Here is a 17,555-nt window from a genome sequence, read left to right as displayed (position 1 = left end):
TTACTGATCAGATTAGGGAAGGAAACTGATTTTTCACTTGATCAGGAAGGACCAATCGGGAGCCTAATACTTATGAGAAGTCAAGGAGGGTGTAGTGCTTTAGTTAGTTAGTGTTTCCTTATAAGAGCTGAGCAAGTGCACGGCTTTAGAAAGAGAATAGAGTGATTACTTTGAGAGTTTGAACAGTTCTAAGGGAAAAAGTGAAGAGCAGACTTTGTGGAGCCTGGAATAGTTTAAACCTGTTTAGGCGGCGCTGCTCAGTGCGCAAAACCGCACAAAAAGAGAGTTGTAGGGTTTCATTGTATCATTCTTGGTGATGGCAGGTTGCTACTCAGGGTCAGGATCATACCTGCCTGGGCTACATGATCAGAGAGCTCTTCCATGTCCCTTTTCATGTAGTCCAGGGAGGTATGTCTCAGGTCATTCACACCAACATGAACAATGACAGAGTCATATTTGTACTTGTTCTGGAGTGACCTGAGTGTTTGTGTTATGTGGCAGATTCTGGCTCCCAATAGGCAGCTAACAGTAACCTTCTCCTTGTCCAGCCCAGTGAGTGGGGCATCAGTGTGACTATTGAGTCACCTATTACTAGTGTGTTAGGTATGTTATTTCACCTTAAGGTCTGTGATTGTGCGGCACACTGATTTTGTGTTTTATGTGTTGTCTGGTTTGTGACAGGAGGTGCAGGTGTTTTGGGTGTCTGCTTTGTAGCTCTCTGATGCTTTTGCAGGTTTTTATTTAGAGCCTCCGAGTATGATTTCCTGTATTTATGTGTATTTTTTGCCAGTGCTGGTTTAGTATGTCTATATGAGGCTGGAGGTGTGGTGCAAGTGTTAACCTTCTCCTCATGACTGCCTATTCCAGTCTTGGGTGGGGAGAGCTTAGCCTCCAATTTAGCTATATAATTGCATCTCTTGCATATGTTAATGCTTTGTGGTAGGAGAAGAGGGTTGTCTGTCTACATGGGGCAGTTGTAACATTGCCTTAGGATAACCATGTTCACCAGCTGGACTGGAGAGTATACCTGAAATTGCCCTTTTGTCATGCCTGAATGGTAGGGTGAGCTGCTTAGTCGCTTGGTTGGTGAGGGGTGAATAATGAGCCTTGCCCTGCTGGGCAATCAAGTATCGGGGTATATTAGTGCTTGCTATTAGGTCTGAGCAAGTGCTGGACTGTAGGATGCTTTTTAAGTACTTAGGTTGAGAGTAGGACTACTTTCAAGGGAAAAACTGAAGAGGAGACTTGGTGGAGCCGGGAGTAATTTAGCCCTAGCTAACCAGCGCTGCCCGGATGTGCAAAAGTGGTTTTTACAGTAGGGAAATAAAAGAGATAGAAATTAGCCCAAAATGGCCTACAAACTACTAACTTATGGGCTGGAACCACTCCTCCAGGGACAGATGGCCGCTCAAAGCTCCCTCTCTCACAGGTGAACAGAGAAATCTTCTTCTATCCAAGTAAGGTATGGGCAACTCAGAAACTTGTAGCACAGCCCTGAATTCAGCACTAGCCTGAAAACTGGACTATAGTAGCTTAGAAAGGTGGGAAACAAGGAAAAAAAAATTTGAAAAGATAAGGCAAAAACAGTAAAAAAAATACACTTAAAACAGCTTTAGATGACTACAAGCAATCAGAAAAGGCTTTTAAACAAATTACCCAATTAACCAGTAAAACAAATCCCAAAACTGAGCCCTGTTCCTGCAGTCTTCAATCAGACAAGTTCCAACTGCACACTCCTGCCACTGGGGTGCAGGGGAATCCTCTCCAAAAAAGAAGGCCTGGATTAGTGCTCAAGCTATATAAACAAAGTCAGATTCAGCAGGCCTGGATCTAGTCTATGTGACAGCAAACAAGGCACACCATATTCAGTAAGAAACAGTTCAAATATGCAGGCACTATAAGCCTCTAACCAGAAATTCCCAGCTCAGAAGGGCAGAGTCCAGCCTCTTTGCAGGCTCTGAGATGGTAAGAATGTTAAGAAGTACCACTTTAGCTTCTGTATGAAGTTAAAACAAATCGTACCTTGTTAGTATAATAAGATTGTACTGCATTTTATGTTGAATCACTCTAGGATTCAGTGTATTCGAATGCCAGATTATCATGTACAACACTGACAACGGCCTCTCTTAATACTCTCTTCAGTGCAAACAAAAGTACAAATACGGGAAAATATCTAAAATGTAGTAAGGTTACAGAGCATTTAACTGAATCTGTCACTGCATTAACAATAAATATAGCACCACCTTTTTTAGACTCATATGTTGTGTCTTTCGGCTTTTCCCGGTTAGGGGTCGCCACAGCGGAACTCCGGTCCGCTAATGATTGGCAGTAGATTTTTACGTGCCGAGTTGTCAGCTCTGACGCACAACCTTCAACGAAGGTACGCCCATTCACGCATGTCTCCACACAAAAGACGCTCTAGCTGAGAATCGAACAGGACAACGTCTTACTGTGAGGCGACAACACTACCGCAGCACCACTACCGCTCTTTTAGACTCATATCTGAAGTTTAAATAGAAAATGGGGCTGTCACAAGATAAGTGTGCATAGCAAAAGCTGCATGAAACAGTTCTATCTGTTGGTGAATATGTTGACGTTTCAGCCACATGCACCAGTGTGATTAGTTTTTACAAAATACAACAGCTGTATAAAAATTGTACCTCAGAGTACTGTCTGGCATATTTTTAACTCATCAGCTACCCTAGGAGTATTCAACAAAATATTTAAGCCATCAGTTAATGCATTACTGCCTAATATTTTACTGTGTGTGTATTAGAAGCAATATTGTACAGTTGATTTACTCTGCCATAGGGCTACAGAATATATAAACAGTCACACTTGCAGGGGTCTATTTTTCATGCCACAATATCAAAGGTTTGTCTTTTATGTGCATTTAAATGGCATCACACTGAATCTTCTTTTTTTAAATTTATGTGCATGCAGACTTACATTCAGTATCTTTAACTTTTTTGACCATTAACACAACAACAAAATAAACCCCTTGACTGTTCAGACAGCATGAAATAAGGAAGGAACTACCCAACACAGCAAACAAGGAATCTGTGAGCAATGAGGTGCAGAGATTATACAATGCATATATACAAACTTACATTTACTGTGCTTTACTGTTGTGAAGTTACATTCTAAGTAAAATAATGTGTTACAAAGTGTTTAATTTGGTTACGAAAGTGCGTGAATTACAGCATCGCAACAAGCTCACCTGTACTCGATTTTAAATACTCCTGAACTTGGTGCCATGTTTTCCTTTGCAACACAATGAAGACAGATTCAGGCACTAAGTTCCATGCACTTATTTGTGCAAAGCAAGCAGTACTGAATGCATAAAAGTAAATTAACTTGTTGCACTGTTTTTACAGTATACTATCATGGATGGAATTCAGAAATGTTACAGCGAGTGGTAAACTAGTTTTACCCCTTGCAGTAACCATTTCTGATTCAAAGACAGCCCAACCACGGTGCTGTACCATGAAGTAGGGCAGCACTGCTGTGGGCTGTCTCCGTGGCTTACCACAAATGCTAATGAGGTCACACTCAGGACACTCTGGAGGAGTGGCCTACGCTACTCAGCCATAACACCAGAAATGCCTGTGGTAAACCATCAGTTGAATGATTTATTCAACCACTCTGCTACAAAAGATACCTTGGCCAGCCATGTTAATGAATGCAGCCAAAAGTTTGCATTCACACATTAATTCCAATGGTTGAGGTAATGTTAGAGGTAAGTGCAAGGGAGTTTAGCAGCAAGGCAGTTTTTAGGTGTGTGTGTATTTGTATGTCTGCATGTGTGTCTGTCTAGGTGGTCGGAGTAAGGGGTTAGTTAGGGTACAGGTAGGGTAACTGTGTGTGTGTGTGTGTGTGTGTGTGTGTGTGTGCGTGTGTGTGCGCATGTGTGTGTACACACACACACACTCACATATATATATATATATATATATGGGTCCCCTTCTAAAGACCGAAACGCTGATTCCCCGACGCGGAAATCACCGACGCCAGATGACCGACAGGTACGTATACCGACAGGGTGATTTGCCGACAGTGGAAAGACCGACAAGGGTAATGTGTGATCGCGACCCGGTAAGTGTGCGACAGTGACGGAGGTAGGAGTGATCAGGTAAGTGAGTTAAGGTTAGAGTGCAGGTGGGTGATGTGTGCATTAGTGTCGGAGCTTGGGCTAGGGGTGGGTGAGTGAGTTAGGGTTAGGGTGCAGGTAGGTGATGTGTGCGTTAGTGTCGGAGCTTGGGCTAGGGGTGGGTAAGTGAGTTAGGGTTAGGGTGCAGGTAGGTGATGTGTGCGTTAGTGTCGGAGCTTGGGCTAGGGGTGGGTAAGTGAGTTAGGGTTAGGGTGCAGGTAGGTGATGTGCGTTAGTGTCGGAGCTTGGGCTAGGGGTGGGTAAGTGAGTTAGGGTTAGGGTGCAGGTAGGTGATGTGTGCGATAGTGTCGGACCTTAGGGTTAGGGTTTGGGTCAGGGCTAGTGTGTATGCTATGTAGTGTCGCGTGTTGTTTACGTTCCGTGTGTCGGTGTTTTGGTGTTCGGTGTTTTGCGTTGTCGGGTTTGTGTGTTGTCGGTTATTTGGCGTCGGTGAGTTTTGTGTCGGGGAATCGTCGTGTCGGTGTTTAGAAGTAGACCCATATATATACACACACACACACACATATATATATATGTATATATATATATATATATATATATATATATGTGAAAGGAGGAGTTCTGTGAGTATGCAAGAATGTGTGTGTGTGTGTGTGTGGGGGGGGGGCTGACATACCTCCACAGGTTTGTAGACTAATGACCAAATCTCTGCAATAGTGGGGATGGGCCCCAGCCACCATGGATACTCTATATACTGTTCCCTAAAGACACTTAAAAAGCTAATAAAACAAGTATTAAAGCACAAAAGAACTGTCTGGGGGGATACTAAACACCAGGAATTCTCTTTTATATCATACACTAAAAGCACTTGAAAAGCTAATAGAATCCAGTTCTGCAGTATGAAAGATTTGGGGTGGGTGGTGAGGTACTTGACACCAGGTATACTAGTTAAATTATGCCCTAAATCCACTTAAAAATATTCAAACCCTGAATCTTCAGCATTCACAAACAGTTTGTTAGCAGACCTTTCGTCATCAGCAACACTACTAGACACAAAGGATAATCTTATTACATTAAGTCTTTGGAAAAAAAAATTTAAAGTAAAATGGGGAAAAGCTTGGAACCCTTTACCCTCAGCATGCAACCCAGCTCTTTAATTGACTGTTAGCCTTCCACACTACCAGACAATAGTGACAACTGTAGCTTGGCCAGTTTTTTCTTGTAGGTTTTAATAACTGGCTTGTCTATGTGACCTTTTTACTTTGTGGTTTGGATGTTCATTGGGATAGTTTACTGAAACCGTAATGGTTATGGACATCAGCTGGGTTTGAAGACCCTGTGTTTCTAAAATACAGCCTAGCAGTCCACTTATGCAGCGCTGATGAGGCCATAAGAACACCGAAACATGCATGTCCACAGCTAGTGGAGTTTAGCTTAACTGGCCGGAATGTATCTATAAAGACTTAAAAAGAAAAAGTAAAAAAGTCATGGACATCCAGAAGCCATGTAGCTGAAACACTTGCTGTCCTTAAGGGGTTATTTGCATATATCCCATGGGCCTCTATTACAAGAGGTTCAAAGTATTGCACAGTGAAAACTCTAGCTTGGCTAGATTTTCTTGTAGAATTACAAGACAAAGGTAAAAGTAGCATTACTGTACCAAAATACTAAACATACATGTAAATAAAAAGAGTCCACGGACATGAACACTGACATGTTAATGTTTTTAATAAAATTATCAGCAAAGGAAACAACCAAAGACTAAATTACCACCATAACAGCTATACATAAATGCAATCTGAGGGTCATGGTACTCAACGCTAGAAGTCTAAATCTCAAGATACACTTGCTTGAAGCACTCCTCAAAATGGAGAACATCAACATTTGTGCTATAATGGAGACCTGGTTTAAAACAGCAGAAAGCACCCTGCGCTACCAGGCCATAACTCATTCCACACCTTTCGGCCCCAGAACATGGACCGAAGCTCCAAAGGCGGTGGTGTCTCCATATTCATAAAGGATATGCACACCTCCAGACTAGTAGCCCAGCATAACGCATCTGAGATACTTCAGATACAACTAACATTGGGTAAGATGGCGATTCGGGTCATAGCCTTCTATAGGTTCCCAACCATGTCCCAAGACTTTTACTCCACGTTCCTAAGCACCATGGAAACTATTAGGGTCCATCCCAACATTCTCATACTGAAGGAACCAGCACAAACAACGTTCCAAGCAACTACCGAACAGAATAAAACAAAGAACGTTGACAGTCCCAGTGTCTTGAGACGAAACTCACCAAAACAACGGCAGTTCAGCAGCTTAAAAGTGTATACGAAAGCCAGTGGAATAAGTGGAACAGATGCATTAAAAAAACAGCGATATCCACAGCCAAACTCTCAGCAGTTAAATAAACTTTTTTGAAAGCCAGTGGAACAAATAAAACAAATGTCTTCAAAAACCAGCGAAATCCTCAGCCAAACTGTAATTTTATTAAACGAAACACAGAATGATCCAAAAAGGTTAAGCGCTTTCACTTGCTGAATGGCAAGCTTCATCAGAACAAGTTGAAACAAACCTCTCAGCACTTAAATAAACTTTTTGGCGCCGAAATTCAAAATACACAATGCTTATTAAATATTTACATATATAATACCTGGGTAATACAGAACAATTTGTTCAAATATTCAATACAAAGATATTTTTTAAGGTTTAGACTTATATTTTATATTATATACTATATTTTTGTTCACATTGCGATTAGTATAGATAGGATTTTTATAATAATAGGTTTTGCACGATGTGCAATTTTTAGGGGTCATATACCTTTAATATGAAGCATTGTGTATTTTGAATTTTGGCGCCAATAAGTTTATTTAAGTGCTGAGAGGTTTGTTTCAACTTGTTCTGATGAAGCTTGCCATTCAGCAAGTGAAAGCGCTTAACCTTTTTGGATCATTCTGTGTTTCGTTTAATAAAATTACAGTTTGGCTGAGGATTTCGCTGGTTTTTGAAGACATTTGTTTTATTTGTTCCACTGGCTTTCAAAAAAGTTTATTTAACTGCTGAGAGTTTGGCTGTGGATATCGCTGTTTTTTTAATGCATCTGTTCCATTTATTCCACTGGCTTTCGTATACACTTTTTAGCTGCTGAACTGCTGTTGTTTTGGTGAGTTTCGTCTCAAGACACTGGGACTGTCAACGTTCTATGTTTTATTCTGTTCGGTAGTTGCTTGGAACGTTGTTTGTGCTGGTTCCTTCAGGTGTGCCCATGGAGTCTGATCGAGATGACAATCCAGGCACTCCCCCCAGTATGCAAAGTGGTGATTTGGCTCGAGTTCAGGCAGAGATAGCAGAGTTGTGGGGAGAAGTAAGCAGACTTTCTGACTTGTTAACTAGATTTGTAATTTTGTCCCAGCCAGTGGTAACACTAACAAAGGTTTTAACAATGTTGCACCAGTTCCTGTAGCTCTTGAAGTTGAAACCAATGGTGCAACACATTATAGGGACTTGAGGATGTCCAATAACAGCTTGGATAATTTTAACAATTCTAATAGTACAACACATTCACCAGATATACCTAACGGCCAGGGGAATGGTAATGACTGTTCGAAATTGATAGATTTACCAGCTACTTGTCATTCAATCAATAAAAAGAACAGCACCAAGCTCGGTATATCGGACTTCACCTTTGGTCCTTTGCAGACCTGGATTTGGAAGCGAAGCGTGTGGGCACAAAACGGAAAAAGGTGATGTCCCAAAAGACCTATATACATCAAGAACCAAGTGTTGGTAATGAAAAAAGGACTGGGACTGTTGTGGAGTCCGTAAATATGACTAACAGAGAAGGTGGTAATTCCAACCACCTTTTGAAAATATTTTTGGACAAAAACTGTGCATTTACCAACAATAACCCAGTAGTAGACAATGTCAATTCTTCGGTTCCTAAAGAAACATTAAAGGACATTATATATGTCCCGGGTAAGAAACTGAATAATATTAACAATATTAAATTAGACAATGCATATTTTAACAAATGTATTGGAACATAATATAGTCCCTATGGGACTTACATTTTTCAAATGCCCTATGGGAATTGATTTGTCTGACAACACTATACAACAGTTTAACACATTTTTTGATCAATGTGGTTTTAAATATATGCAAATGTTAATCAAATATAACGATGAGAAATTAGTGAAACTTGTGGAGGAATTGAATGTGATTATTAGGAATGATTTAGTGTTCCCACAATAGGAAAAACTGTATGTTAAACAGTTTAATGTAGCTGACAACGCTACCAAACAAATACATTTTTGCAAAAATAAGAAGTTTTGTAGCGATATGGAACAATATAAGAAGGGAAGGGCATATATATGGGAGAAGTATAAAGTGGATTATAAATATTCTAAAAAAGTTTCCAGTGAAGAATTTGACAATGTTCATTATTCACATGGGCATCAAAGGAACAATCAAGAGTATCATTCTTTTCACATAGAGAACAGGAGAAGACAAAGAGACTGGAAATGGGGAGGGAACTGGGGAAGACAAAGAGACTGGAAATGGGGAGGGAACTGGGGAAGACAAAGAGACTGGAAATGGGAAGGGAACTGGGGAAGACAAAGAGACTGGAAATGGGGAGGGAACTGGGGAAGACAAAGAGACTGGAAATGGGGAGGGAACTGGAGAAGACAAAGAGACTGGAAATGTGGAGGGAATTGGAGAAGACAAAGAGACTGGAAATGGGGAGGGAACTGGAGAAGAGATTAGGTACAGTAGTGGAATGTCAAGTACAAGAGAATTTAAGTAAACAAGGGCCAATGGTCTTACGGACGAACGACAAGGATTTGACTAACAATAAAACAAAGATTACACAGGAAGGTGCAGTATACAATTATAAGAATTTTAAGATTTACAACTACACAGAGTACCCATTACAAACGGTACACTTTGATTTATTTTCTAAAGGGATGAAATTCATCCCCACTACTAAATTTAGACTTGTTGACTGCATTAGTGAGATAAAAAGATATATAAGAAAACTTAAAGTGTCATGTTCAAAGATTCTACAAAGGATTCTAGTAAGCAAGACTACAAGTGCAAAGGGTTAAAAAAGAAGAGCACGTATGTGCCCCCTATGCATCCGATTATTTCAATTTATGACAAATCCGTGACACAACAAGTATATAGACTACAAAATCATATTAGTGGTAAAAAGATTAATTACAATTTATCCTTGGAAGAACAAAAAGTCCTTACTGATTTAAGAAATGATGACAGCATTAGAATAATGAAACCTGACAAAGGGGGTGGTATTGTCTTTTTTGACAGTATGGTTTACTCTTCAAAAATATACGATTTATTACACGTCGGGAAATTATAAAATTGTATCTTTGAATGAGATTAATATTGCTTACAATAGGATTGACTTACATATAGAAGAATTCCTATTAGACAACAGAATTACCATAGACACTTATAATTTTATAAAAGTGGAACATCCCAAGTTAGCTTCTATAGTGGGAATCCCTAAAGTCCATAAAGATACAAAAGACCCCCCATTTAGACCTATTATTTCGGGTAGTTATTCCAAAACCTTCCCTATGGGTTCAGTTATTGATTTTCACTTGAAACATATTTACAACAAAATTCACATATGATGAAAGATTCATGGGAATTTTTGAAGAAATATCCTACATATCTGAGAAGTAACAATTTGTTATTTGTAACTATAGATGTTGTAGACCTTTTCTCTTGTATCCCTAAAATTGATGGATTAGAGGCATTTGCCAACAGCATACATAAATATGCAGACCTTGAATGGGACAAAGCATGTTTATTAATGGACATGATGTCAATTGTCCTTGAACATAATTACATTCAATTTGAGGGTGAATTCTTTAGACAAACCAGGGGCATTGCCATGGGAGCAGCATGTGCTCCCATCTTCGCTAACCTGGTTATGTTAGACTGGGAAGAGACTAAAGAGTTTAAGAGCCAGTTTATGCAATATATTAAATATTATTCACGCTATGTAGATTATATATATATATATATATATATATATATATATATATATATATATATATATGGAGTTCTGACATATTGGACCAGTTTATATCTCAATCAGAGTAGCAATTATCTAAAATTTACTTCGTATAGCAATGATTTTGGTGTACCCTACTTAGACACGTGTTTCTAAAATGGGATCTGGATTCAAGTCAAGAATTTATAGAAAAAAATACCTTTTCCAACAGTTATTTAGAATTTTCCAGTCATCATCCTAGGAATAGGTATATTAACATTTACAAAGGACAGATCATACGTGCCATCCGAATGACTTCTGTATACAAAGATATGATAGAGGAAGTGGCACATTACAACTATGTTCCAGGAACGAGGATCTGATGACAAGATGATGGCTAGGGTTAGTCAGCATACTATTCAAGGATGGACATTTATATATAAACCATTGTTGGGTTTATATTATGCACCACGGCTGACTGATGATCCACCAGTACATTCCCTAGCAGATAGTCCATCATATGGGAAATATTGTGTGTTGGAATATGGACCATATATAGGTAAAGTTAAGAACATCTTGACCACTAATTGGAATAGTATTGCTATTGATGAGGAATTGGTTAGTACTTTAGGGACTTGGCCCAGATTTGTGTATCAGATGGGGTACAACATAAAGAAATATTTAGAGAAAAGGAATTTAAAACCAATATCGTATGACTCTTATACTAAAAAATGTGGTAGTTGTAAACAGTGCAGTCATATTCTTCAGGAAAAAAGCATAACATTGGAAAATATAAATAGTACAAAAATAATATTTAAACAAGGTAATTGTTGCACTAAGATTATTGTATATATGGCTAAATGCATGGCATGCCCAGGATTTTATATAGGAAAAACTGAGAGGAAATTTAATAAACGGATATATTCTCATTTATATAGTATCAGGACAAAAGATGAAAAGAACGCTCTTTTTAGACATATTAAAAAATGTGGAGACAGGCACTATTTCAAGTTTGCTATTATTGACAGTGTTCAACTTGATATGGGGGGGGGGAGACTTCAAGGGCCTGTTATCATACAAAGAGTATTGGTGGCAGGTTTTATTGGACGCTTCAACCCCACCAGGACTCAATGACGTTATTTCTATTAAACCTTTGCTAGCCATGGGTTGAACTTGGGTTCAGTGGTATATGCAACAGTTAATTTGTGACCATAAGACACTAATAGGTATACCAAATTTTATATTTATACATATTCACATCATATTGATGGCACAATTTTGTTATAATATTTTTACAGAAAGGTAGATTTAGGACAATATATATATTTTTTGTCATTGATATTGTATTGTTGTTCAGATTCTTATAGTTTTTATAGGACAGTTTGGACGGAGATGTAACAAATTGTTCTGTATTACCTAGGTATTATATATGTAAATATTTAACACAAAGATATTTTTTAAGGTTTAGACTTATATTTTATATTATATACTATATATTTTTGTTCACATTGTGATTAGTATAGATAGGATTTTTATAATAATAGGTTTTGCACGATGTGTAATTTTTAGGGGTCATATACCTTTAATATGAAGCATTGTGTATTTTGAATTTTGGCGCCAAAAAGTTTAGTTTATTTAAGTGCTGAGAGGTTTGTTTCAACTTGTTCTGATGAAGCTTGCCATTTAGCAAGTGAAAGCGCTTAACCTTTTTGGATCATTCTGTGTTTCGTTTAATAAAATTACAGTTTGGCTGAGGATTTCGCTGTTTTTTTAAGACATTTGTTTTATTTGTTCCACTGGCTTTCAAAAAGATTATTTAACTGCTGAGAGTTTGGCTGTGGATAGCGCTGTTTTTTTAAGGCATCTGTTCCATCTATTCCACTGGCTTTCGTATACACTTTTCAGCTGCTGAACTGCCGTTGTTTTGGTAAGTTTCGTCTCAAGACACTGGGACTGTCAATGTTCTATGTAACATTCTCATACTAGGTGACTTCAACTACAACTCTATCAACTGGGAAAACTACTCATGCACCAATACACTGGCCAAACGCTTCCTGGAATTCATCAATTCCAATGCCCTGGACCAGCTCATTCTTACCCCCACTAGAGGAAGCAACATCCTTGACCTGGTTATTGCTAACATGGGCAACTAATGCTGTACACCAATAGTCAATTCCTCCCTGGTTAGATCCGACCATAAATTAATCACCATAGAAATCCACATCTCATCCACACCCCCCGCAAAGGTAACCACTATGAAAAACTTCTCCAAAGCTGACTTTGGGCTCCTAAAAACAGAGGTGGCTAACTTCACAGCACCCATGTCAATGGAAAATAGATGCATGACTGCTGAGTCATACACCAATGCACTGTACGAACATGTACATAAATGCATGGAACTAGACATATGCAACAGAAGCAAGATGCTCTGCTCCAAGAAAAGGAAGCCAATTTGGTGGTTCCCTGCCATTAATAAACTCGACAACAGAAGGAAGAAACTGCTGCAGAAAAAGGTGAAGTCCCAAGAATGGAAAAACTCGCTTATTAGCCTCAACAAAAAGTTGAGCTCCCTCATCAAAATCTCTAAAGCCAGCTATGAAGGCATAATTGCAGCAGACACTAAAAACAACCACAAAGCCTTCTAATGGTATATCAAGAATCTCCACGGCAATACCCAGGTTTGCTCTGAGCTACTGCACAATGGTACCTCCTATAATGAGCCAACAGATACTGCCAACATACTGGCCGACAGATTCAGTGACAACTTTACCCCCCCCCCCCCCCCAAATGACCAATCACAATACCAGAGGAATGCCAGGCACCCAGCATTACTGCAGCACATGTTAAAGCTGCATTGTCCAAGGCTAAGAATACAGCTTCCATGGGACCCGACAATATCCCTGGATATGTTGTACATGAGCTACAAACTGAACTGGCACCACATCTGTGTGCCCTGTTCAAACAGCCTGACCTCAGGCTTTGTCCCTCACTGGCCGTCTTCAACAGAAATCTTGATGAGTGGATAGGAAATAGAAAATTCACCCCGGGGATCACTCCAGTGGCACTACTTGACAGAGGCACTGGGAACTAAGGTTGGGTGGCACGATGCCAGGGTAATTCTACGGGCTAGGCTTGTAAAGGCTCCAGGACCACTAGCCTAGTACACATCTATGAAACTATGAATGGTGCACTGCTACAGTCATCCCTCTCCATAAAGGGGGAGTGACTACAGACCCTGGGAATTATCACCCCATTAGCCTGACAATTCTGATATGTGGAGTGCATCATCATGGACCTAATTAACAAGGATATAGGGAATCTCCAAACTCTAGATCCCACGCAATTTGGTTTTGTGAAAGGTAGACCATGCCTGCTCAACCTGCTTGACTTCTTTGAGTCAGTCACCAGAGCTGTGGATGAGGGCAAGGCAGTTCATACAGCCTACCTCGATCTGGCCAAGGCCTCTGATACCATTCCCCACTCAGGAATTATTGATAAACTCACCAGACTAGGCATCTACCCCTATATCAGTACTTGGGTTGTAAATTGGCTCACAGACATAACCCACAGTGTGAAAGTAGCGGACTCCAATTCAGACTGCCGACCAGTCACGAGTGGAGTCCCACAGGGATCGGTCCTGGGTCCTCTCCTGTTTGGAATCTACTTCTCAGAAGTCCAGGCTAAAACAGAGGGACTCTGGCTGACCAGGTTCACAGAAGATTGCAAGCTGGGAACCATTATTAACTCCCCAAGTGATGTAGACATCCTACAGAAAGGCCTCACTGAGATCAATGACTGGTGTCGAAGCCATGGCCTTAAGCATAATGCCAAAAAATGTGTTATCATCCCCTTTGGGAAAAACTAAGTTCCCACTAATTACCACATTGCTGGGAGCCCACTGAAGGCATTATAAGAGATCTGGGCTCATGGGTTGTTAGCAACCTCTCCTTCGACCACCACATTTCCACTGTGGTCAGAAAGTTCTTCTATGTGGCACATCTCATTGCCAAGGGATTTGCATCCAGGAAGAAAGAGGTCAGCATCTCTTTCTACTCTTCCCTCATTAGGCAAATCATCGAGTATAATGCCCCATTTGGTATGCACCTCACTAGATACATGCAACAGCTGGAAAGGCCACAAAAGTACCTCACGAAGAGGATCCTAGTCCTTAAACACATGTCCTACATGGACAGACTCAAAAAACTCCAGCTATTCTCTGTCTCATATCGTCTACTAAGAGGCGATCTCTGATTGCCTTACAAAGGCATGTTTGACCCAGTTCTGTTAGAAATGCTATATCTAAAGAAATCCCAGTTCCTCCATACCACATGCTCCAGAGACCTCAACCTCATTACCACAATCAACAGAACATGCTGGAGGGACAGGTTCATAACCCAGAGAATGCCCAACCTATGGAATAGACTTCCCATACATATCAAGCAGAGCACCTCACTGATCCTCTTCAAGAAAAATCTTGATGAGTGGATGAGAAATAGAAAGTTTACCCCAGGGATCACTGCAGTGGCTCTACTTGATAGAGGCACTGGGAACTAATGTTGGGCGGCACAATGCCAGGGCATTTCTATGGGCTAGGCTTGTAAAGGCTCCTGGGCCATTAGCCTAGTACACAACTATGAACCTATGAACTGTCTCTATGTTACAACTGATAAAAGAGTGAAGAAGCAAACTGCTACAGTTGCATCTGTTTTCTATTGCATCTGAAAGACTCATCATGTATTGTTCCTTAAAAATGCACAGAGAATTCATAGGGTTTCCAAATAAAGAGATAAAAGGCAAGAAACAGTGGAAAGTTGTTGTTTTTCTTTCTGCTTTTCCTGGTTAGGGGTTGCCACAGTGGAAGTCTGGTCCGCTAATGATTGGCAGTAGATTTTTATGGTGCCGAGTTGCCAGCCCAACGCCCAACCTTCAACGAAGGCACGCCCATTCACGCATGTCTTTCGAACGCCACTCGACCGCGGGAAGGGCATACAGACTCCACACAGAAGGCACTCCAGCCGAGAATCGAATGGGAGAACCTCTTGCTGTGAGGCAACAATGCTACCTCTGCACCAGGATGAAACTAGACATGGAGCCAAGGTACCGGGAACAACTTACCCATGGGATACTGCAATTCAGAGACATGTCAGCAGCACAGAGAATGGGAGGAAGAAAATGACAGAATGAAAGGGAGAGTCCTCCAGATTTGTGAATAACAAAGTATGGAGAGAGAGAGGGAGAGAGAGGGTGACAGAAGTGGTGAGTGACTGACTGCCCTAGAGGAATGTTTGGTGGAACTGAGAATAGTTAGGGCTATAAAAAAGGGGGATATTTAATAGGCCATGCAGAATTACAGATGGTAAGTATAAAATCCAACCACAGGAATAAAGTTGGGATTACAAGAAAAGATTGGATGGACAACAAAAGATCAATGAGGAGAAATTGCAGGGAGATGAAATACTCAACTAAATCAAAAAGGTTCAAGATACATTGCATGAAATGAATACTTTTTATACTCTGGGTGAATGGCAGAAGATCCATCCTCCCTCATGCTCAGATTAACTGTCAGAGGGTGAGAAAGGAAACAGGCAGCATGTTTTTTGGGAGGGTGCAGAGTTAACAAGTGCTCAGCGATGTATTTCAAAATGCCCTTGGGCAGCTGCTGTAACACAAAGAAATTACTAAAAAGATAAGGCTGCTAAGTCGAAGTAGGAGAACTTGAATGTCAGGACATAAGAAAGTCTTGTTAAAATGAACTTATGTTAGCTGTCAAAAATGTCACAACCAGGATGTAGACTTCACGGTTCAACCAACCTTGGAAGATGTGCTTGGTATAATAAATGAAATAAAGCAGTCGGAAAAGGGGCTTGCTATATAGGGTGCAGAGAAAGTACAGTTGTGTACACTTACCATAAATGTAGATGTTCGAGTGTATTCACTGTTGCAGTCATCACAGTGGGCTTATCTGCCTGCAGGTAGCCCTCAGTCGGCCTGAATACCAAAGACTTAGTATTTCTGCGTCGGTTGTTGCTGTTGCTCCAGGTCTGACATCAGGCAGCCGATGCCATTACATCAGTTTTTCTTGCCCCAAATGTCAGGAGCCCCCCAACAGGGAGCTAAGCTACGATGGAAAAATCTTTACCAGTAAAAAGTAAATACTAATACCAATACCCCTGCAAGGGGTGAGTAGTATACACAGAGAGAGACAGAGAGAGAGAGAAGGGGCTGGAGGGAGGGAAACCCGGACTGCAACAGTGAATACACTCGAACATCTACAATTATGGTAAGTATACACAACTGTACTATGTTCTTCCTGTTTCACTGTTGCAAGTCATCACACTTGGGTTGATTCCCAAAGCTGTAGAAAGGGTGGAGGCAGTCAAGAAGCGTTTGGGCTGGCTAGTATGCCCTGCAGAACTGCAGCTGCAAAACCCGCCCTGGATTTGGAAAATATAGGCAGGTGGTAATGCTTGGTGAATGTGTGTACAGAACTCCAGGTAGCAGCCTCCAGAATGTACCTGGTAGGGACTCCCCTGAGGAATGGTGTAGAGGTAGAAGTTGCCCTAGTGGAATGTATTCTGACCCCCTGAGGGGTTGGTTTCCCATGGTGTTTGCAGCAGAAATGGATACAGTGTGCTATCCATTTGGAAATTGTCTGTTTTGAAATGGCCTTGCCCTCTGCCCCTGGTGCAAAACTAAGTAGTAACTGGTCAGTTTTCCTGAAGGGCTTAGTCCTATCCAGGTAGAATCTGAGCTCTCTTTGCACATCCAATGAGTGCAGGATCCTTCCCCTTTATTTTGAGGATTAGGGAAGAAGGTTGGCAAATGGATAGATTAGTTGAGAGCCACACTGGACACCACTCTGGGCATAAAGGAAGGATTAGCCCTGAGGAAGACCCTGTCAGAATGAAAAATGATGAAGGGTTTCACGGCCATAAGTGCTTTCAGCTCAGACACTCTTCTTGCTGAAGTGATGGCCAGGAGCAATGCTGTTTTCCAAGAGAGGAATTTTAAGCCTGCTGACAATGCAGGCTCAAAAGGGGCAGTGTGAGCTTTTCCAGTACAAAGCTAAGGTCCCAAGAAGGGGTGGGTGCTTTCCTTGGTGCCCTTAAGTTGTTTGCCCCTCTCAGGAACTGTTTGATGAGGGGGTGAGAGAATAGGGATAGCTCAGAGTTGTAATAAGCCGAGATGGCAGAGGCATGGATCTTAATGGAGGAAAAGGATAGGTCTCTGTGGAGTAGATCTGCTATGTAATCCAAGATTAGAGGTAGGGAGGGGCAGAGTTGTGTCCTCTCATTTAGATTTAAATCCAGGAGCAGTACCTTTGCCACTTATCAGCATAGGATTTTCTTGTACGGGGTCTTCTGGCTTCAAGAATGATGTCCAGCACCTGCTTGCTTAGGCTAGTTACTGGGGGAGAAT

At 40.8% G+C, this 17,555-nt stretch overlaps 1 protein-coding gene across 2 annotated transcripts in view; it reads right to left on the bottom strand.

The window, feature by feature from the left end:
* PUSL1 (pseudouridine synthase like 1) overlaps positions 1–17,555 on the bottom strand; it is an 873,916-nt gene that overhangs the window by 54,258 nt on the left and 802,103 nt on the right. The gene's annotated exons all lie outside the window — the stretch shown is intronic.

Source organism: Protopterus annectens, chromosome 2.part1 (assembly GCF_019279795.1).
Source record: "Protopterus annectens isolate FY-2018-M chromosome 2.part1, PAN1.0, whole genome shotgun sequence".
Lineage (NCBI taxonomy): Eukaryota > Metazoa > Chordata > Ceratodontiformes > Protopteridae > Protopterus > Protopterus annectens.
The sequence above is the reverse complement of the archived record's forward strand: the minus strand, read 5'-3'. Positions and strand labels throughout refer to the sequence as shown.